This window comes from Lactuca serriola, chromosome 7 (genome assembly GCF_051521515.1).
Source record: "Lactuca serriola cultivar US96UC23 chromosome 7, Lser_US96UC23_V15, whole genome shotgun sequence".
In the NCBI taxonomy this organism is placed as follows: Eukaryota; Viridiplantae; Streptophyta; class Magnoliopsida; order Asterales; family Asteraceae; genus Lactuca; species Lactuca serriola.
This window is the reverse complement of record NC_136414.1, coordinates 201,072,540-201,096,915: the sequence shown is the minus strand read 5'-3', so window position 1 is coordinate 201,096,915 and position 24,376 is coordinate 201,072,540. Positions and strand designations below refer to the sequence as shown.

Below are 24,376 nucleotides of genomic sequence, written 5' to 3'. Positions count from 1 at the left end.
CGAACATTTCTGTCGGGAAATCAGTTGGTAAAGCCATTAGTTACAAATCAATGATGGATACAGACGAAAAAACCTTGGTAGCTAATGGGCAGCGACAGATCAACAAGTGATTGGGCTATCGCGGAAGACTTTTGGATCAACTACATTTTGTCAAAGATCCGTCGCTAATTGCTGTCGCTTATCCGTTGTTGATTATTTGTAAATGAACAATTTTTCTATATATTTAATCATTGTTACTAATGTAATTAGCCATGGTCTATTAGGTGTTGAATCTACCACTAATCCTTACCCAAGTGTCACAAATTAAATTCAAGATTAACAAAGAAATAATAACCATGTTTACACCAAATTAAACAGCAAGCCGTATCATTTTATTAATAAGAACATACTTTCAAATCGAATAAAAAACTAGCAACATACTTTCAACTTAAATAAAAACTAGCCACAATTAATACCAACGTACAATTTACACAATTTGTAAAAGCTTTTGTTTATGTCCTTATAATATATTTATAATAATCATGCATTATCGTTTTGATTATTGCAAAAAGAGTAGTGGAATGCTTTATGGTCATCAGAAGTTGTGGTTGTGAAGACCTAAGTAAATGTTCCCATAATTAGAAACTGTATGAAAATGCTATACTAAAAAAAATGGAAATTTTCAATACCATAAACATGCATTTCCATCGACTTTTGACGTTAGTGACAAAACAAACAATCATATGGTAGTGCGTGTAAAAGAACGAAAAAAGTAAATGTTTTATATAGTAAAAGCACGTGTTAAGAAAGCAATGAACATCATAAAGAGGTATAGTTAAGGCTATTTTGTTCCACATTAAATGCTTTAAATATACAGTGTTTAATTGATGTTTAAAAACACTTAAGAAGATGGAAGATATAACTTGCAAAATACAAGACTTGTTGTTGGTTGCCATGTTTGCTTCCTAAAATCATATCACAAACATCAAAATTAGAGCTGAAAAGTTATAATCCAAATATGGATAATAGCAACTTCATGAATACATGAGAGATTAATTGAAAGAACTAAATTATAAAGGCTGAAAAGTTATAATCCAAATATGAATAGTAGCACTATGTATATACCTACTAAAGTAGTTTGATATCTTTCAATCTTGTAGGCATGGGAAACATAATAACAACTTCACGCACTCCTTGAACGATGCATCAACTTTTCATTTAAATATGTAACTGAATGCTTGGCATATACATCTGTTAGGTTATAAATTTAAGAATTAAAATACAAATATTTTTCCAGTTAGGAGTTAGTAACAAAAGAATTGCCTAAAATCTAGGGTTTTTGTATAATATTACTTATATGAACTTACCTTGAAGTACTTATTTCATTATCTACACATGGGTGGTTACAAAATTTTCAAATCTTAGTACACATACAGAGTGGCGGATCCAAGATCAAAGTAAAAGGCTATCCCCAAAATTTTTCCTTGGCTACCTCGGGAACCACCTAGGTATGCTTATGGTAGTACACATGTCTTATTCATAAGCCTTGTACAGTTTTCCCCCTCTCCTCACCTTCTATCTCCATCGCTGGTTATAGACTCCAACCAACACACCTTTACTTTGGATCCCCATAACATTGAGCATAGTCAAAACAAAAATTAGATAACATCAAAGGCACATACAAACTCTACTTAGTTCACCTTTTTCAGTATGGTCAAAATCTGATGGGCTTTGAGCACTACATCAATCATATGGTGTACATGCAAACCCTAAAGCTTTGGATCTAGTTTGTCTAATGAACATGCAATAATCATCCAACGCTCATAAACCCTAATTCTAGCATACAACAATCGAAATTGACAAAAGAATAGAGTTTAGATCTTACATTGATTTTTATGTAGCAATAACAATCTCAATTCCCTTTGATCTTGACCTTTGAAAGCTTAGTGCCTTAAATGTTGCGCCTCTAATGGAGTCACAAACACCATGAGCAACAAGATGGCCTAGGAGAAGGAGGATGAGCACCAAAAACGTCCAAGAACCCTTATGGATTACTTCACCACATTTTGGGGCCTTAGGGGTTCCTTATATTGGTAGGCTATTAGGGTTTTGAACTAGGAAACCCTAATTTCACTGCTTAGGCCCTAAGGAGCCCATGACCTCCCTCTTTAGAGGCCTTGCACGAATTCTTATGGGTTTCCCCATAGATTTCATCCGCTCCAACTTCTATGGAGTCCATTAGCCCATTTATGCAACTATCATATAATTACACAATCAGTCCCCTTTATTTAATTAATCTCTTTTAGCCACAAAATTAATTATTATTAATTGTTGACAAATATTTATTAAACAATATAATTTCTCTTTTAATATATTATCCATATAATATATTAATAAATCATAATTAATCCTCTTTCTCCTTATTTTATCCTATCAGTTGCATATGACTTCGGAACCTGATCAACAACCGTAGCTTTCAAAAGCCGCTGTCGAACTCTGATCATATCAGAAACGTGTCCTTTAGATAAGGGATCATATATTCCTCCATTCTAGATATCGTATGAACTGAGACATGGATTTTAATCAGACTCTCTGTTCATGTGTTGTTTCCCGATTTCCGATTTATGACGACTGACAACACACTACAATTCAACACATCAACTTAGTCCCGGCTCTGCCAAGCGCTTAGGGTGTCATCACTAAATCATCGAGGGCCCCATATATATCGCTTTTATCCCACTTTGGGTAAAAGGAACGGATAAAATTGGACTCAATGCTCGCTTGTACCTACCCATCAAATCACACACAACAATATGTTTTATAACACCAAGTTACTGGTGCGTTTACATATTATCAATGTGCAACCGAATTACAGAATAAAATTCACACGTCTCGGTTTCAAGAATATAGGATATTATCGTCTCACTAATCACTCGTGATAAAATCCATGATGCGATCCAAGTGAGCATGTGTTTAATCCAATACTGTAATCTTACAGGAGCACTGATGAACCCTGCAACAAACTTTTGTTATGTCTAAGACACTTTAGACAATCTACAGTCAGATTCATGACAGTCTTCTTTCATACCTACTTCCAAAGTATGATCGGTTGTGGATGGTTTGAATAATGTTATTATTCGGGAAGTCAAAACATGCAAGGTGAAACACAAGAAAAATATTAATCCCATATGGCCTCAAACTTTTGAGTATAAAAAAAAAACTCATTTTCTATCATCTATATTATTTTAAAACAAGTTACAAAAATGGTCATTCTGGTTTACCAAATGTCACGAATTCAGTCATTTTATACTTGAAAAGACGAAAATGTCATTCCTGAATACTAACGGAGTTAGTAAAATGGCCACACGTGCATGTTTTGCAAACCACAATTCCCATTTGCATAATGAAAATTAATAGTGACCGACTTTGTGACATTTGACAAACCATTAGGACTATTTTTATAATTTTGTCTAAAAAATAAAGTATTAACGTAAACTAATAAATAAAATTACATTAATTAACTATACATAATGGTTAATATTTTAAAAAAGCTACATAATCGAACATAAAAATAACCAAATAGATAAGCTTTTACTAATTAATAATAACAATAGTTAAAAAGTTATCATTAAATCTAAAAATAAATTTTTATTTTATTTTCACTCAAACCATGGATTGAAGTCATTGATTAATGTGATTGTAATATATATTTGTTTTATAATATATACTTCATCTTATTATAAGATTTTCAGTATTTTATAGTAAACGTAAAATGAAATAATTGTTTTTATAAAGTATATTTTTAATAATTTTTGTTATGTAATGTTAACATATATCAAGCATGTTGCCTAATTTTGTGTACCAGGAAACACTTGAGATAAAAGTAATGGAAATCATCAACCTTAATAGAAAAAATATATTACAATGTATATCAAATTACACAAAACACAAAAACATGTGAATGATAGCACTCGACAACAATTTAATCTAGCCACAAATATCATGAATGCGATCAAATAAAAAAGATTATAATCTCCGGATCAATCAAATCGCCCGAGCTCTATAATGGATTTTTCTTTTCTTTTTTTGATATCGTTGTACAATCTACTTCTTGGAAGGTGGTGGAGCAAAGAAAGGAATATTGGGAAGAGTTGTTGGAAAGTTAGGGATGGTAGGCATAGAAGGCAATGGAGGCAATGAAACTTTGGGCATGTTAGGGATGCTGGGTATTTGTGGTAGTGGCAGTGTGGGGATGGTGGGCATTTGTGGTTGTGGCATTGTCGGGATTGTTGGTATCTGTGGCTGTGGCATTGTCGGGATTGTTGGTATCTGTGGTTGTGGCAGTGTCGGGAATGTGGTTGCTTGCAGCAAATTGCGGGAAGCAAAACACATCTCATTTGTTGTAATTGAGAATAGTGCAATTGCAAAAATGTAAAGGTAGGAGGTGGAAGCCATTGTAGGATTTTTTTGAGTCGCTAAAGATGAGTCAAAAGACTCTGAGAGGTGATCGAAGATTAATGAAGTTGATTAACCTGTGAAAAATAATGTACAAGACACCATGTATATATAGGTAATGCACAGTGATAATGATTGATCCATAAATAATTAACGTGTCATGAGTTTTGTTGAGACTTACATTAGGTTGGTTGGTATGAAGATATCCAAGGCATGTAATGTTGTTAAACAACTTCCTGATAACAAGAAATCGTTTATTAACCCTCGTATATGTTAGGTAAGCTATTTTGCCACATAATATCGAGAGTTTTCCTTTTATGAAATTAATGACAAAAAAAAAAAAAAAAAGTAAATTCACTCACAATTGCTAGTCAATGGTTTCCTAAACGGCCCAGATCTTGTATCTAAATTTGCTGCATCAATGGCCCTCAAACACCCACAAAATATGGATTATTCTGTTCAACTATTGGACCAATGTGAAAGTCCCTCCGGTCTTTGCTTTAAACTCTCTGATCAAAGTTTACTCCAAGAGAGCTCAACTACTGAAAAAAGCTTCGATTTCTATAAAAGAATTGTAAAATCGAATCATAAACCTGATAATTACTTGTTTACGTTCTTGATCAATTCTGCTGCACAGTTAGTGGATAAGAATTTTGGTTTGGCTGTACATGGGACTGCTTTGAAATACGCCTTGGATCAAGACCCACATGTTCAAAGCGGGTTGATTAATTTGTACGCTGAAATGGGGTCTCTTAGGGACTTAAAAGATTTGCTTTTTAGCATCAACAACCCAGATTTGGTAACTCAGACAACAATGGTGGTCGCCTGTGCAAAGTTAGGAGATATCAAATTCACACGCCAAGAGTTTGAAATAACGCTCGACCGAGATGTGATTGTCTGGAACGCAATGAAAGCAGGGTACGTGCGTTTCGGGGAGCCTTTAAACGGACTCGAACTGTTTAACGCAATGGAAATGAAAGGTTTGAAGGTTCATGTATTATCTGCATGCACTCGGTTAAGTGCTTTAGATGCGGGACAACCGGCATATAGATATATAAAGTATAAAAAACTACAAATCAACACAACTCTTGGTAGTGCACTAGTCCATATATACGAAAAGTGTGGGGGTTTTAACACGGCAATGAATGTTTTTTTGGGTGATGAAAGAAAAGAATGTCTACACATGGAGTGGTGCCATGGGAGGACTAGCCATGCATGGTTATGGTAAAGAGTATCTTGACCTTTTTACCCTTATGCAACAAAAAAACATCACACGAAATGAGGTCACTTTCATTTCAATCTTAAAGGCTTGTAGTGTAGCGGGTCATGTTGAAGAAGGTTTGGAAGCATTCTGAATCTATGACCAAAGAGTAGAGCATTATGGATGTATGGTTGATTTATACGGCCGATTGAGCCGTTTGGATGAATCATTACGCTTCATCCAGAGTATGCCATGTGCACCGATTGCTGAAGCATGGGGTGCACCGTCTAAATGCCAACAAGATTTATAAAAATGTGGAAATGGCTAAACTTGCGTCTAGAAAGATGGGGGAATTAGAGGCTAACAATGATGGTGCGTATGTGGAGTTGTCGAATGTTTTTGCGGATTTCAACAATTTGAGTGGTGTTGATGGCGTGAGGCATAAAATGAAGTCAAAAGGTGTTGTGAAGATCCATGTTGTTATCGTTATCGATAGGAGTTAAGTTGAACATGTTCAATGGTATTTAACTTTGTTTTGACTTTTTGACAATGGTTTCATTTTGAAAAGTATTTAAGCATTCATTGCATCTTTTTGTAATTCTTGCAATTTTAATGGGTATTTTAGTTCTTGTCATTTCAATGCATTTTTTTTCGTAATCTTTTAGTTTCCATGCATTTTTGTAAGTTTTATAAAACATTTAGTTTATTTCTTTAAAAAAATCAATTTATAAATTTGTACCACTTAATGCTCAATAATTTTTAAAAGTATTATATGGTATTAAAAATTGTTTTTATTATAAAAAAAATCAGTTGAAGCACATTAGATCGGACAAAAGGAATCTAATAAAACCGAAACGGTACCATGGCTTTACAATTGTCTCAACTATATTTATTTCAGAGAAATTCAATATACTCCTACCTTTTATTCCTACCTATTTAAGATTGTGACAAATGTACAGATTTAACATCTCAATCCAATCTAAATTAAATTGAATGACACATGTCACCACCTAAATAGGTATGAAGATAGTAGTGATGGGACCCGATTTATGGACCGGTTTAGAATCGGACTAACCCGGATTATGTTCAGCTCTTGCTATTACAAGGTTACGACCCAAATTATGTACATATATGAACATAGTATACGAACTCCCCTTTACAAAACTTGCATACATGGTTCACTAGTTTTACTTCTCACACAACATCCTTTAATTATGTAAATCTTGTCAACCATAAAACATAACAAGATTTCACATAAGTACTGTAATGAAAAATAAAATTTTCTACCAAGACATAGAATTGTAACTTTTGAATTATTTACTAATAATAATAGTTAATGGTTTTAAAATAACTAATGGATGATCTTTCATAACTTTTTAATAGTAATAACTAGTTTAAAAATAGTGCACAATAATAATAATTAATAATAATAAAAAACGTAATATGTTTTTTTAACTTACAAACAATGGTTAGTATTTTAGAATATTATCATAATTGAAATCTAAAATGGACCAAATAAGTAAAATTTGGATTAAATAATCATGACAATAGTTAAAAATGTAACAATAAATTGAGAATTAAATTCAGTTTTATTTACACCCAATGAAGCCCTCATTGATGTGATTTTAATATGTGTTGCACTACAAGAAACATAGGTATTGGTGACGAACATTTCTGTCGAGAAATCTGTTGCAAAAGCCATTAGTTACAAATCAATGATGGATACAGACGAAAAAACCTTGGTAGCTAATGGGCATTGACGGATCAACAAGTGATTGAGCTATCGTGGAAGACTTTTGGATCAACTACATTTTGTCAAAGATCCGTCGCTAATTGCCGTCGCTTATCCGTCGTTGATTATTTGTAAATGAACAATTTTTCTATATATTTAATCATTGTTACTAATGTAATTAGCCATGGTCTATTAGGTGTTGAATCTACCACTAATCCTTACCCAAGTGTCACAAATTAAATTCCAGATTAACAAAGAAATAATAACCATGTTTACACCAAATTAAACATCAAGCCGTATCATTTTATTAATAAGAACAAACTTGCAAATCGAATAAAAAACTAGCAACATACTTTCAAATTAAATAAAAACTAGCAACAATTAATACCAACGTACAATTTACACAATTTGTAAAAGCTTTTGTTTTTGTTCTTATAATATATTTGTAATAATCATGCACTGTCGTTTTGATTATTTCAGAAAGAGTAGTGGAATGCTTTATGGTCATCAGAAGTTGTGGTTGTCAAGACCTAAGTAAATGTTCCAATAATAGGAAACTGTATGAGAATGCTATACTAAAAAAAATGGAAAGTTTCAATACCATAAGCATGCTTTTCCATCGACTTTTGACGTTAGTGACAAACCAAACAATCATATGGTAGTGGCTGTAAAAGAATGAAAAAGGTAAATGTTTTATATAGTAAAAGCACATGTTAAGAAAGCAATGAACATCATAAAGAGGTATAGTTAAGGCTATTTTGTTCCACATTAAATGCTTTAAATATATAGTGTTTAATTGATGTTTAAAAACACTTAAGAAGATGGAAGATATAACTTGCAAAATACAAGACTTGTTGTTGGTTGCCATGTTTGCTTCCTAAAATCATATCACAAACATCAAAATTAGAGCTGAAAAGTTATAATCCAAATATGGATAATAGCAACTTCATGAATACATGAGAAATTAATTGAAAGAACTAAATTATAAAGGCTGAAAAGTTATAATCCAAATATGAATAGTAGCACTATGTATATACCTACTAAAGTAGTTTGACATCTTTCAAACTTGTAGGCATGGGAAACATAATAACAACTTCACGCACTCCTTGAACGATGCATCAACTTTTCATTTAAATATGTAACTGAATGATTGGCATATACATCTGTTAGGTTATAAATTTAAGAATTAAAATACAAATATTTTTCCAGTTAGGAGTTAGTAACAAAAGAATTGCATAAAATCTAGGGTTTTTGTATAATATTACTTATATGAACTTACCTTGAAGTACTTATTTCATTATCTACACATGGGTGGTTACAAAATTTTCAAATCTTAGTACACATACAGAGTGGCGGATCCAAGATCAAAGTAAAAGGCTATCCCCAAAATTTTTCCTTGGCTACCTCGGGAACCACCTAGGTATGCTTATGGTAGTACACATGTCTTATTCATAAGCCTTGTACAGTTTTCCCCCTCTCCTCACCTTCTATCTCCATCGCTGGTTATAGACTCCAACCAACACACCTTTACTTTGGATCCCCATAACATTGAGCATAGTCAAAACAAAAATTAGATAACATCAAAGGCACATACAAACTCTACTTAGTTCACCTTTTTTAGTAAGGTCAAAATCTGATGGGCTTTGAGCACTACATCAATCATATGGTGTACATGCAAACCCTAAAGCTTTGGATCTAGTTTGTCTAATGAACATGCAATAATCATCCAACGCTCATAAACCCTAATTCTAGCATACAATAATCGAAATTGACAAAAGAATAGAGTTTAGATCTTACATTGATTTTTGTGTAGCAATAACAATCTCAATTCCCTTTGATCTTGACCTTTGAAAGCTTAGTGCCTTAAATGTTGCACCTCTAATGGAGTCACAAACACCATGAGCAACAAGATGGCCTATGAGAAGGAGGAGGAGCACCAAAAACGTCCAAGAACCCTTATGGATTACTTCACCACATTTTGGGGCCTTAGGGGTTCCTTATATTGGTAGGCTATTAGGGTTTTGAACTAGGAAACCCTAATTTCACTGCTTAGGCCCTAAGGAGCCCATGACCTCCCTCTTTAGAGGCCTTGCACGAATTCTTATGGGTTTCCCCATAGATTTCATCCGCTCCAACTTCTATGGAGTCCATTAGCCCATTTATGCAACTATCATATAATTACACAATCAGTCCCCTTTATTTAATTAATCTCTTTTAGCCACAAAATTAATTATTATTAATTGTTGACAAATATTTATTAAACAATATAATTTCTCTTTTAATATATTATCCATATAATATATTAATAAATCATAATTAATCCTCTTTCTCCTTATTTTATCCTATCAGTTGCATATGACTTCGGAACCTGATCAACAACCGTAGCTTTCAAAAGCCGCTGTCGAACTCTGATCATATCAGAAACGTGTCCTTTAGATAAGGGATCATATATTCCTTCATTCTAGATATCATATGAACTGATACATGGATTTTAATCAGACTCTCTGTTCATGTGTTGTTTCCCGATTTCCGATTTATGACGACTGACAACACACTACAATTCAACACATCAACTTAGTCCTGGCTCTGCCAAGCGCTTAGGGTGTCATCACTAAATCATCGAGGGCCCCATATATATCGCTTTTATCCCACTTTGGGTAAAAGGAACGGATAAAATTGGACTCAATGCTCGCTTGTACCTACCCATCAAATCACACACAACAATATGTTTTATAACACCAAGTTACTGGTGCGTTTACATATTATCAATGTGCAACCGAATTACAGAATAAAATTCACACGTCTCGGTTTCAAGAATATAGGATATTATCGTCTCACTAATCACTCGTGATAAAATCCATGATGCGATCCAAGTGAGCATGTGTTTAATCCAATACTGTAATCTTACAGGAGCACTGATGAACCCTGCAACAAACTTTTGTTATGTCTAAGACACTTTAGACAATCTACAGTCAGATTCATGACAGTCTTCTTTCATACCTACTTCCAAAGTATGATCGGTTGTGGATGGTTTGAATAATGTTATTATTCGGGAAGTCAAAACATGCAAGGTGAAACACAAGAAAAATATTAATCCCATATGGCCTCAAACTTTTGAGTATAAAAAAAAAACTCATTTTCTATCATCTATATTATTTTAAAACAAGTTACAAAAATGGTCATTCTGGTTTACCAAATGTCACGAATTCAGTCATTTTATACTTGAAAAGACGAAAATGTCATTCCTGAATACTAACGGAGTTAGTAAAATGGCCACACGTGCATGTTTTGCAAACCACAATTCCCATTTGCATAATGAAAATTAATAGTGACCGACTTTGTGACATTTGACAAACCATTAGGACTATTTTTATAATTTTGTCTAAAAAATAAAGTATTAACGTAAACTGATAAATAAAATTACATTAATTAACTATACATAATGGTTAATATTTTAAAAAAGCTACATAATCGAACATAAAAATAACCAAATAGATAAGCTTTTACTAATTAATAATAACAATAGTTAAAAAGTTATCATTAAATCTAAAAATAAATTTTTATTTTATTTTCACTCAAACCATGGATTGAAGTCATTGATTAATGTGATTGTAATATATATTTGTTTTATAATATATACTTCATCTTATTATAAGATTTTCAGTATTTTATAGTAAACGTAAAATGAAATAATTGTTTTTATAAAGTATATTTTTAATAATTTTTGTTATGTAATGTTAACATATATCAAGCATGTTGCCTAATTTTGTATACCAGGAAACACTTGAGATAAAAGTAATGGAAATCATCAACCTTAATAGAAAAAATATATTACAAAGTATATCAAATTACACAAAACACAAAAACATGTGAATGATAGCACTCGACAACAATTTAATCTAGCCACAAATATCATGAATGCGATCAAATAAAAAAGATTATAATCTCCGGATCAATCAAATCGCCCGAGCTCTATAATGGATTTTTCTTTTCTTTTTTTGATATCGTTGTACAATCTACTTCTTGGAAGGTGGTGGAGCAAAGAAAGGAATATTGGGAAGAGTTGTTGGAAAGTTAGGGATGGTAGGCATAGAAGGCAATGGAGGCAATGAAACTTTGGGCATGTTAGGGATGCTGGGTATTTGTGGTAGTGGCATTGTCGGGATTGTTGGTATCTGTGGCTGTGGCATTGTCGGGATTGTTGGTATCTGTGGTTGTGGCAGTGTCGGGAATGTGGTTGCTTGCAGCAAATTGCGGGAAGCAAAACACATCTCATTTGTTGTAATTGAGAATAGTGCAATTGCAAAAATGTAAAGGTAGGAGGTGGAAGCCATTGTAGGATTTTTTTGAGTCGCTAAAGATGAGTCAAAAGACTCTGAGAGGTGATCGAAGATTAATGAAGTTGATTAACCTGTGAAAAATAATGTACAAGAGACCATGTATATATAGGTAATGCACAGTGATAATGATTGATCCATAAATAATTAACGTGTCATGAGTTTTGTTGAGACTTACATTAGGTTGGTTGGTATGAAGATATCCAAGGCATGTAATGTTGTTAAACAACTTCCTGATAACAAGAAATCGTTTATTAACCCTCGTATATGTTAGGTAAGCTATTTTGCCACATAATATCGAGAGTTTTCCTTTTATGAAATTAATGACAAAAAAAAAAAAAAAAAGTAAATTCACTCACAATTGCTAGTCAATGGTTTCCTAAACGGCCCAGATCTTGTATCTAAATTTGCTGCATCAATGGCCCTCAAACACCCACAAAATATGGATTATTCTGTTCAACTATTGGACCAATGTGAAAGTCCCTCCGGTCTTTGCTTTAAACTCTCTGATCAAAGTTTACTCCAAGAGAGCTCAACTACTGAAAAAAGCTTCGATTTCTATAAAAGAATTGTAAAATCGAATCATAAACCTGATAATTACTTGTTTACGTTCTTGATCAATTCTGCTGCACAGTTAGTGGATAAGAATTTTGGTTTGGCTGTACATGGGACTGCTTTGAAATACGCCTTGGATCAAGACCCACATGTTCAAAGCGGGTTGATTAATTTGTACGCTGAAATGGGGTCTCTTAGGGACTTAAAAGATTTGCTTTTTAGCATCAACAACCCAGATTTGGTAACTCAGACAACAATGGTGGTCGCCTGTGCAAAGTTAGGAGATATCAAATTCACACGCCAAGAGTTTGAAACAACGCTCGACCGAGATGTGATTGCCTGGAACGCAATGAAAGCAGGGTACGTGCGTTTCGGGGAGCCTTTAAACGGACTCGAACTGTTTAACGCAATGGAAATGAAAGGTTTGAAGGTTCATGTATTATCTGCATGCACTCGGTTAAGTGCTTTAGATGCGGGACAACCGGCATATAGATATATAAAGTATAAAAAACTACAAATCAACACAACTCTTGGTAGTGCACTAGTCCATATATACGAAAAGTGTGGGGGTTTTAACACGGCAATGAATGTTTTTTTGGGTGATGAAAGAAAAGAATGTCTACACATGGAGTGGTGCCATGGGAGGACTAGCCATGCATGGTTATGGTAAAGAGTATCTTGACCTTTTTACCCTTATGCAACAAAAAAACATCACACGAAATGAGGTCACTTTCATTTCAATCTTAAAGGCTTGTAGTGTAGCGGGTCATGTTGAAGAAGGTTTGGAAGCATTCTTAATCTATGACCAAAGAGTAGAGCAGTATGGATGTATGGTTGATTTATACGGCCGATTGATCCGTTTGGATGAATCATTACGCTTCATCCAGAGTATGCCGTGTGCACCGATTGCTGAAGCATAGGGTGCACCGTCTAAATGCCAACAAGATTTATAAAAATGTGGAAATGGCTAAACTTGCGTCTAGAAAGATGGTGGAATTAGAGGCTAACAGTGATGGTGCGTATGTGGAGTTGTCGAATGTTTTTGCGGATTTCAAGAATTTTAATGGTGTTGATGGCGTGAGGCATAAAATGAAGTCAAAAGGTGTTGTGAAGATCCATGTTGTTATCGTTATCGATAGCAGTTAAGTTGAACATGTTGAACTGGTACTTAACTTTGTTTTGACTTTTTGACAATCGTTTCATTTTGAAAAATATTTAACCATTCATTGCATGTTTCTGTAATTATTGCAATTTTAATAGGTATTTTAGTTCTTGCCATTTCAATGCATTTTTTTCGTAATTTTTTAGTTTCCATGTATTTTTGGAAGTTTTATAAAACATTTAGTTTATTTCTTTAAAAAAATCAATTTATAAATTTGTACCACTTAATGCTCAATAATTTTTAAAAGTATTATATGGTATTAAAAAAAAATGTTTAAATTATAAAAAAAATCAGTTGAAGCACATTAGATCGGACAAAAGGAATCTAATAAAACCAAAACGGTACCAGGCCTTTACAATTGTCTCAACAATATTTATTTCAGAGAAATTCAGTATATTCCTACCTTTTATTCCTACCTATTTAAGATTGTGACAAATGTACAGATTTAACATCTTAATCTAATCTAAATTAAATTGAATGACACATGTCACCACCTAAATAGGTATGAAGATATTAGTGATGGGACCCGATTTATGGACCGGTTTAGAATCGGACTAACCCAGATTATGTTTAGGTCTTGTTATTACAAGGTTACGACCCTAATTATATACATATATGAACATAGTATACGAACTCCCCTTTACAAAACTTGCATACATGGTTCACTAGTTTTGCTTCTCACACAACATCATTTAATTATGTAAATCTTGTCAACCATAAAACATAACAAGATTTCACATAAGTGCAATGAAAAATAAAATTTTCTACCAAGACATAGAATTGTAACTTTTGAATTATTTACTAATAATAATAGTTAATGGTTTTAAAATAACTAATGGATGATCTTTCATAACTTTTTAATAGTAATAACTAGTTTAAAAATAGTGCACAACAATAATGATTAATAATAATAAAAAACGTAATATGTTTTTTTAACTTACAAACAATGGTTAGTATTTTAGAATATTATCATAATCGAAATCTAAAATGGACCAAATAAGTAAATTTTGTTTAAATAATCATGACAATAGTTAAAAATGTAACAATAAATTAAGAATTAAATTTAGTTTTATTTACACCCAATGAAGCCCTAATTGATGTGAATTTAATATGTGTTGCACTACTAGAAACATAGGTATTGGTCACGAACATTTCTGTCGGGAAATCTGTTGGTAAAGCCATTAGTTACAAATCAATGATGGATACAGACGAAAAAACCTTGGTAGCTAATGGGCAGCGAAAGATCAAGAAGTGATTGGGCTATCGCGGAAGACTTTTGGATCAACTACATTTTGTCAAAGATCCGTCGCTAATTGTCGTCGCTTATCCGTTGTTGATTATTTGTAAATGAACAATTTTTCTATATATTTAATCATTGTTACTAATGTAATTAGCCATGGTCTATTAGGTGTTGAATCTACCACTAATCCTTACCCAAGTGTCACAAATTAAATTCAAGATTAACAAAGAAATAATAACCATGTTTACACCAAATTAAACAGCAAGCCGTATCATTTTATTAATAAGAACATACTTTCAAATCGAATAAAAAACTAGCAACATACTTTCAACTTAAATAAAAACTAGCCACAATTAATACCAACGTACAATTTACACAATTTGTAAAAGCTTTTGTTTATGTCCTTATAATATATTTATAATAATCATGCATTATCGTTTTGATTATTGCAAAAAGAGTAGTGGAATGCTTTATGGTCATCAGAAGTTGTGGTTGTGAAGACCTAAGTAAATGTTCCCATAATTAGAAACTGTATGAAAATGCTATACTAAAAAAAATGGAAATTTTCAATACCATAAACATGCATTTCCATCGACTTTTGACGTTAGTGACAAAACAAACAATCATATGGTAGTGCGTGTAAAAGAACGAAAAAAGTAAATGTTTTATATAGTAAAAGCACGTGTTAAGAAAGCAATGAACATCATAAAGAGGTATAGTTAAGGCTATTTTGTTCCACATTATATGCTTTAAATATACAGTGTTTAATTGATGTTTAAAAACACTTAAGAAGATGGAAGATATAACTTGCAAAATACAAGACTTGTTGTTGGTTGCCATGTTTGCTTCCTAAAATCATATCACAAACATCAAAATTAGAGCTGAAAAGTTATAATCCAAATATGGATAATAGCAACTTCATGAATACATGAGACATTAATTGAAAGAACTAAATTATAAAGGCTGAAAAGTTATAATCCAAATATGAATAGTAGCACTATGTATATACCTACTAAAGTAGTTTGATATCTTTCAATCTTGTAGGCATGGGAAACATAATAACAACTTCACGCACTCCTTGAACGATGCATCAACTTTTCATTTAAATATGTAACTGAATGCTTGGCATATACATCTGTTAGGTTATAAATTTAAGAATTAAAATACAAATATTTTTCCAGTTAGGAGTTAGTAACAAAAGAATTGCCTAAAATCTAGGGTTTTTGTATAATATTACTTATATGAACTTACCTTGAAGTACTTATTTCATTATCTACACATGGGTGGTTACAAAATTTTCAAATCTTAGTACACATACAGAGTGGCGGATCCAAGATCAAAGTAAAAGGCTATCCCCAAAATTTTTCCTTGGCTACCTCGGGAACCACCTAGGTATGCTTATGGTAGTACACATGTCTTATTCATAAGCCTTGTACAGTTTTCCCCCTCTCCTCACCTTCTATCTCCATCGCTGGTTATAGACTCCAACCAACACACCTTTACTTTGGATCCCCATAACATTGAGCATAGTCAAAACAAAAATTAGATAACATCAAAGGCACATACAAACTCTACTTAGTTCACCTTTTTCAGTATGGTCAAAATCTGATGGGCTTTGAGCACTACATCAATCATATGGTGTACATGCAAACCCTAAAGCTTTGGATCTAGTTTGTCTAATGAACATGCAATAATCATCCAACGCTCATAAACCCTAATTCTAGCATACAACAATCGAAATTGACAAAAGAATAGAGTTTAGATCTTACATTGATTTTTATGTAGCAATAACAATCTCAATTCCCTTTGATCTTGACCTTTGAAAGCTTAGTGCCTTAAATGTTGCGCCTCTAATGGAGTCACAAACACCATGAGCAACAAGATGGCCTAGGAGAAGGAGGATGAGCACCAAAAACGTCCAAGAACCCTTATGGATTACTTCACCACATTTTGGGGCCTTAGGGGTTCCTTATATTGGTAGGCTATTAGGGTTTTGAACTAGGAAACCCTAATTTCACTGCTTAGGCCCTAAGGAGCCCATGACCTCCCTCTTTAGAGGCCTTGCACGAATTCTTATGGGTTTCCCCATAGATTTCATCCGCTCCAACTTCTATGGAGTCCATTAGCCCATTTATGCAACTATCATATAATTACACAATCAGTCCCCTTTATTTAATTAATCTCTTTTAGCCACAAAATTAATTATTATTAATTGTTGACAAATATTTATTAAACAATATAATTTCTCTTTTAATATATTATCCATATAATATATTAATAAATCATAATTAATCCTCTTTCTCCTTATTTTATCCTATCAGTTGCATATGACTTCGGAACCTGATCAACAACCGTAGCTTTCAAAAGCCGCTGTCGAACTCTGATCATATCAGAAACGTGTCCTTTAGATAAGGGATCATATATTCCTCCATTCTAGATATCGTATGAACTGAGACATGGATTTTAATCAGACTCTCTGTTCATGTGTTGTTTCCCGATTTCCGATTTATGACGACTGACAACACACTACAATTCAACACATCAACTTAGTCCCGGCTCTGCCAAGCGCTTAGGGTGTCATCACTAAATCATCGAGGGCCCCATATATATCGCTTTTATCCCACTTTGGGTAAAAGGAACGGATAAAATTGGACTCAATGCTCGCTTGTACCTACTCATCAAATCACACACAACAATATGTTTTATAACACCAAGTTACTGGTGCGTTTACATATTATCAATGTGCAACCGAATTACAGAATAAAATTCACACGTCTCGGTTTCAAGAATATAGGATATTATCGTCTCACTAATCACTCGTGATAAAATCCATGATGCGATCCAAGTGAGCATGTGTTTAATCCAATACTGTAATCTTACAGGAGCACTGATGAACCCTGCAACAAACTTTTGTTATGTCTAAGACACTTTAGACAATCTACAGTCAGATTCATGACAGTCTTCTTTCATACCTACTTCCAAAGTATGATCGGTTGTGGATGGTTTGAATAATGTTATTATTCGGGAAGTCAAAACATGCAAGGTGAAACACAAGAAAAATATTAATCCCATATGGCCTCAAACTTTTGAGTATAAAAAAAAAACTCATTTTCTATCATCTATATTATTTTAAAACAAGTTACAAAAATGGTCATTCTGGTTTACCAAATGTCACGAATTCAGTCATTTTATACTTGAAAAGACGAAAATGTCATTCCTGAATACTAACGGAGTTAGTAAAATGGCCACACGTGCATGTTTTGCAAACCACAATTCCCATTTGCATAATGAAAATTAATAGTGACCGACTTTGTGACATTTGACAAACCATTAGGACTATTTTTATAATTTTGTCTAAAAAATAAAGTATTAACGTAAACTGATAAATAAAATTACATTAATTAACTATACATAATGGTTAATATTTTAAAAAAGCTACATAATCGAACATAAAAATAACCAAATAGATAAGCTTTTACTAATTAATAATAACAATAGTTAAAAAGTTATCATTAAATCTAAAAATAAATTTTTATTTTATTTTCACTCAAACCATGGATTGAAGTCATTGATTAATGTGATTGTAATATATATTTGTTTTATAATATATACTTCATCTTATTATAAGATTTTCAGTATTTTATAGTAAACGTAAAATGAAATAATTGTTTTTATAAAGTATATTTTTAATAATTTTTGTTATGTAATGTTAACATATATCAAGCATGTTGCCTAATTTTGTATACCAGGAAACACTTGAGATAAAAGTAATGGAAATCATCAACCTTAATAGAAAAAATATATTACAAAGTATATCAAATTACACAAAACACAAAAACATGTGAATGATAGCACTCGACAACAATTTAATCTAGCCACAAATATCATGAATGCGATCAAATAAAAAAGATTATAATCTCCGGATCAATCAAATCGCCCGAGCTCTATAATGGATTTTTCTTTTCTTTTTTTGATATCGTTGTACAATCTACTTCTTGGAAGGTGGTGGAGCAAAGAAAGGAATATTGGGAAGAGTTGTTGGAAAGTTAGGGATGGTAGGCATAGAAGGCAATGGAGGCAATGAAACTTTGGGCATGTTAGGGATGCTGGGTATTTGTGGTAGTGGCAGTGTGGGGATGGTGGGCATTTGTGGTTGTGGCATTGTCGGGATTGTTGGTATCTGTGGCTGTGGCATTGTCGGGATTGTTGGTATCTGTGGTTGTGGCAGTGTCGGGAATGTGGTTGCTTGCAGCAAATTGCGGGAAGCAAAACACATCTCATTTGTTGTAATTGAGAATAGTGCAATTGCAAAAATGTAAAGGTAGGAGGTGGAAGCCATTGTAGGATTTTTTTGAGTCGCTAAAGATGAGTCAAAAGACTCTGAGAGGTGATCGAAGATTAATGAAGTTGATTAACCTGTGAAAAATAATGTACAAGAGACCATGTATATATAGGTAATGCACAGTGATAATGATTGATCCATAAATAATTAACGTGTCATGAGTTTTGTTGAGACTTACATTAGGTTGGTTGGTATGAAGATATCCAAGGCATGTAATGTTGTTAAACAACTTCCTGATAACAAGAAATCGTTTATTAACCCTCGTATATGTTAGGTAAGCTATTTTGCCACATAATATCGAGAGTTTTCCTTTTATGAAATTAATGACAAAAAAAAAAAAAAAAGTAAATTCACTCACAATTGCTAGTCAATGGTTTCCTAAACGGCCCAGATCTTGTATCTAAATTTGCTGCATCAATGGCCCTCAAACACCCACAAAATATGGATTATTCTGTTCAACTATTGGACCAATGTGAAAGTCCCTCCGGTCTTTGCTTTAAACTCTCTGATCAAAGTTTACTCCAAGAGAGCTCAACTACTGAAAAAAGCTTCGATTTCTATAAAAGAATTGTAAAATCGAATCATAAACCTGATAATTACTTGTTTACGTTCTTGATCAATTCTGCTGCACAGTTAGTGGATAAGAATTTTGGTTTGGCTGTACATGGGACTGCTTTGAAATACGCCTTGGATCAAGACCCACATGTTCAAAGCGGGTTGATTAATTTGTACGCTGAAATGGGGTCTCTTAGGGACTTAAAAGATTTGCTTTTTAGCATCAACAACCCAGATTTGGTAACTCAGACAACAATGGTGGTCGCCTGTGCAAAGTTAGGAGATATCAAATTCACACGCCAAGAGTTTGAAATAACGCTCGACCGAGATGTGATTGCCTGGAACGCAATGAAAGCAGGGTACGTGCGTTTCGGGGAGCCTTTAAACGGACTCGAACTGTTTAACGCAATGGAAATGAAAGGTTTGAAGGTTCATGTATTATCTGCATGCACTCGGTTAAGTGCTTTAGATGCGGGACAACCGGCATATAGATATATAAAGTATAAAAAACTACAAATCAACACAACTCTTGGTAGTGCACTAGTCCATATATACGAAAAGTGTGGGGGTTTTAACACGGCAATGAATGTTTTGTTGGGTGATGAAAGAAAAGAATGTCTACACATGGAGTGGTGCCATGGGAGGACTAGCCATGCATGGTTATGGTAAAGAGTATCTTGACCTTTTTACCCTTATGCAACAAAAAAACATCACACGAAATGAGGTCACTTTCATTTCAATCTTAAAGGCTTGTAGTGTAGCGGGTCATGTTGAAGAAGGTTTGGAAGCATTCTTAATCTATGACCAAAGAGTAGAGCAGTATGGATGTATGGTTGATTTATACGGCCGATTGATCCGTTTGGATGAATCTTTACGCTTCATCCAGAGTATGCCGTGTGCACCGATTGCTGAAGCATAGGGTGCACCGTCTAAATGCCAACAAGATTTATAAAAATGTGGAAATGGCTAAACTTGCGTCTAGAAAGATGGTGGAATTAGAGGCTAACAGTGATGGTGCGTATGTGGAGTTGTCGAATGTTTTTGCGGATTTCAAGAATTTTAATGGTGTTGATGGCGTGAGGCATAAAATGAAATCAAAAGGTGTTGTGAAGATCCATGTTGTTATCGTTATCGATAGCAGTTAAGTTGAACATGTTGAACTGGTACTTAACTTTGTTTTGACTTTTTGACAATCGTTTCATTTTGAAAAATATTTAACCATTCATTGCATGTTTCTGTAATTATTGCAATTTTAATAGGTATTTTAGTTCTTGCCATTTCAATGCATTTTTTTCGTAATTTTTTAGTTTCCATGTATTTTTGGAAGTTTTATAAAACATTTAGTTTATTTCTTTAAAAAAAATCAATTTATAAATTTGTACCACTTAATGCTCAATAATTTTTAAAAGTATTATATGGTATTAAAAAAAAATGTTTTTATTATAAAAAAAATCAGTTGAAGCACATTAGATCGGACAAAAGGAATCTAATAAAACCAAAACGGTACCAGGCCTTTACAATTGTCTCAACAATATTTATTTCAGAGAAATTCAGTATATTCCTACCTTTTATTCCTACCTATTTAAGATTGTGACAAATGTACAGATTTAACATCTTAATCTAATCTAAATTAAATTGAATGACACATGTCACCACCTAAATAGGTATGAAGATATTAGTGATGGGACCCGATTTATGGACCGGTTTAGAATCGGACTAACCCAGATTATGTTTAGGTCTTGTTATTACAAGGTTACGACCCTAATTATATACATATATGAACATAGTATACGAACTCCCCTTTACAAAACTTGCATACATGGTTCACTAGTTTTGCTTCTCACACAACATCATTTAATTATGTAAATCTTGTCAACCATAAAACATAACAAGATTTCACATAAGTGCAATGAAAAATAAAATTTTCTACCAAGACATAGAATTGTAACTTTTGAATTATTTACTAATAATAATAGTTAATGGTTTTAAAATAACTAATGGATGATCTTTCATAACTTTTTAATAGTAATAACTAGTTTAAAAATAGTGCACAACAATAATGATTAATAATAATAAAAAACGTAATATGTTTTTTTAACTTACAAACAATGGTTAGTATTTTAGAATATTATCATAATCGAAATCTAAAATGGACCAAATAAGTAAATTTTGTTTAAATAATCATGACAATAGTTAAAAATGTAACAATAAATTAAGAATTAAATTTAGTTTTATTTACACCCAATGAAGCCCTGATTGATGTGAATTTAATATGTGTTGCACTACTAGAAACATAGGTATTGGTCACGAACATTTCTGTCGGGAAATCTGTTGGTAAATCTGTTGGTAAAGCCATTAGTTACAAATCAATGATGGATACAGACGAAAAAACCTTGGTAGCTAATGGGCAGCGAAAGATCAAGAAGTGATTGGGCTATCGCGGAAGACTTTTGGATCAACTACATTTTGTCAAAGATCCGTCGCTAATTGTCGTCGCTTATCCGTTGTTGATTATTTGTAAATGAACAATTTTTCTATATATTTAATCATTGTTACTAATGTGATTAGCCATGGTCTATTAGGTGTTGAATCTACCACTAATCCTTACCCAAGTGTCACAAATTAAATTCAAGATTAACAAAGAAATAATAACCATGTTTACACCAAATTAAACAGCAAGCCGTATCATTTTATTAATAAGAACATACTTTCAAATCGAATAAAAAACTAGCAACATACTTTCAACTTAAATAAAAACTAGCCACAATTAATACCAACGTACAATTTACACAATTTGTAAAAGCTTTTGTTTATGTCCTTATAATATATTTATAATAATCATGCATTATCGTTTTGATTATTGCAAAAAGAGTAGTGGAATGCTTTATGGTCATCAGAAGTTGTGGTTGTGAAGACCTAAGTAAATGTTCCCATAATTAGAAACTGTATGAAAATGCTATACTAAAAAAAATGGAAATTTTCAATACCATAAACATGCATTTCCATCGACTTTTGACGTTAGTGACAAAACAAACAATCATATGGTAGTGCGTGTAAAAGAACGAAAAAAGTAAATGTTTTATATAGTAAAAGCACGTGTTAAGAAAGCAATGAACATCATAAAGAGGTATAGTTAAGGCTATTTTGTTCCACATTATATGCTTTAAATATACAGTGTTTAATTGATGTTTAAAAACACTTAAGAAGATGGAAGATATAACTTGCAAAATACAAGACTTGTTGTTGGTTGCCATGTTTGCTTCCTAAAATCATATCACAAACATCAAAATTAGAGCTGAAAAGTTATAATCCAAATATGGATAATAGCAACTTCATGAATACATGAGACATTAATTGAAAGAACTAAATTATAAAGGCTGAAAAGTTATAATCCAAATATGAATAGTAGCACTATGTATATACCTACTAAAGTAGTTTGATATCTTTCAATCTTGTAGGCATGGGAAACATAATAACAACTTCACGCACTCCTTGAACGATGCATCAACTTTTCATTTAAATATGTAACTGAATGCTTGGCATATACATCTGTTAGGTTATAAATTTAAGAATTAAAATACAAATATTTTTCCAGTTAGGAGTTAGTAACAAAAGAATTGCCTAAAATCTAGGGTTTTTGTATAATATTACTTATATGAACTTACCTTGAAGTACTTATTTCATTATCTACACATGGGTGGTTACAAAATTTTCAAATCTTAGTACACATACAGAGTGGCGGATCCAAGATCAAAGTAAAAGGCTATCCCCAAAATTTTTCCTTGGCTACCTCGGGAACCACCTAGGTATGCTTATGGTAGTACACATGTCTTATTCATAAGCCTTGTACAGTTTTCCCCCTCTCCTCACCTTCTATCTCCATCGCTGGTTATAGACTCCAACCAACACACCTTTACTTTGGATCCCCATAACATTGAGCATAGTCAAAACAAAAATTAGATAACATCAAAGGCACATACAAACTCTACTTAGTTCACCTTTTTCAGTATGGTCAAAATCTGATGGGCTTTGAGCACTACATCAATCATATGGTGTACATGCAAACCCTAAAGCTTTGGATCTAGTTTGTCTAATGAACATGCAATAATCATCCAACGCTCATAAACCCTAATTCTAGCATACAACAATCGAAATTGACAAAAGAATAGAGTTTAGATCTTACATTGATTTTTATGTAGCAATAACAATCTCAATTCCCTTTGATCTTGACCTTTGAAAGCTTAGTGCCTTAAATGTTGCGCCTCTAATGGAGTCACAAACACCATGAGCAACAAGATGGCCTAGGAGAAGGAGGATGAGCACCAAAAACGTCCAAGAACCCTTATGGATTACTTCACCACATTTTGGGGCCTTAGGGGTTCCTTATATTGGTAGGCTATTAGGGTTTTGAACTAGAAAACCCTAATTTCACTGCTTAGGCCCTAAGGAGCCCATGACCTCCCTCTTTAGAGGCCTTGCACGAATTCTTATGGGTTTCCCCATAGATTTCATCCGCTCCAACTTCTATGGAGTCCATTAGCCCATTTATGCAACTATCATATAATTACACAATCAGTCCCCTTTATTTAATTAATCTCTTTTAGCCACAAAATTAATTATTATTAATTGTTGACAAATATTTATTAAACAATATAATTTCTCTTTTAATATATTATCCATATAATATATTAATAAATCATAATTAATCCTCTTTCTCCTTATTTTATCCTATCAGTTGCATATGACTTCGGAACCTGATCAACAACCGTAGCTTTCAAAAGCCGCTGTCGAACTCTGATCATATCAGAAACGTGTCCT

At 33.0% G+C, this 24,376-nt stretch overlaps 3 pseudogenes; all 3 read left to right on the top strand.

The window, feature by feature from the left end:
• Nucleotides 1-4,795: 4,795 nt before the first annotated feature.
• Nucleotides 4,796-6,138, top strand: LOC145064711 (putative pentatricopeptide repeat-containing protein At5g40405 pseudogene; annotated as a pseudogene).
• A 5,924-nt stretch (nucleotides 6,139-12,062) lies between these two features.
• LOC145064710 (putative pentatricopeptide repeat-containing protein At5g40405 pseudogene) lies at nucleotides 12,063-13,405 on the top strand (annotated as a pseudogene).
• A 5,955-nt stretch (nucleotides 13,406-19,360) lies between these two features.
• LOC145064709 (putative pentatricopeptide repeat-containing protein At5g40405 pseudogene) lies at nucleotides 19,361-20,703 on the top strand (annotated as a pseudogene).
• Nucleotides 20,704-24,376: the final 3,673 nt, after the last annotated feature.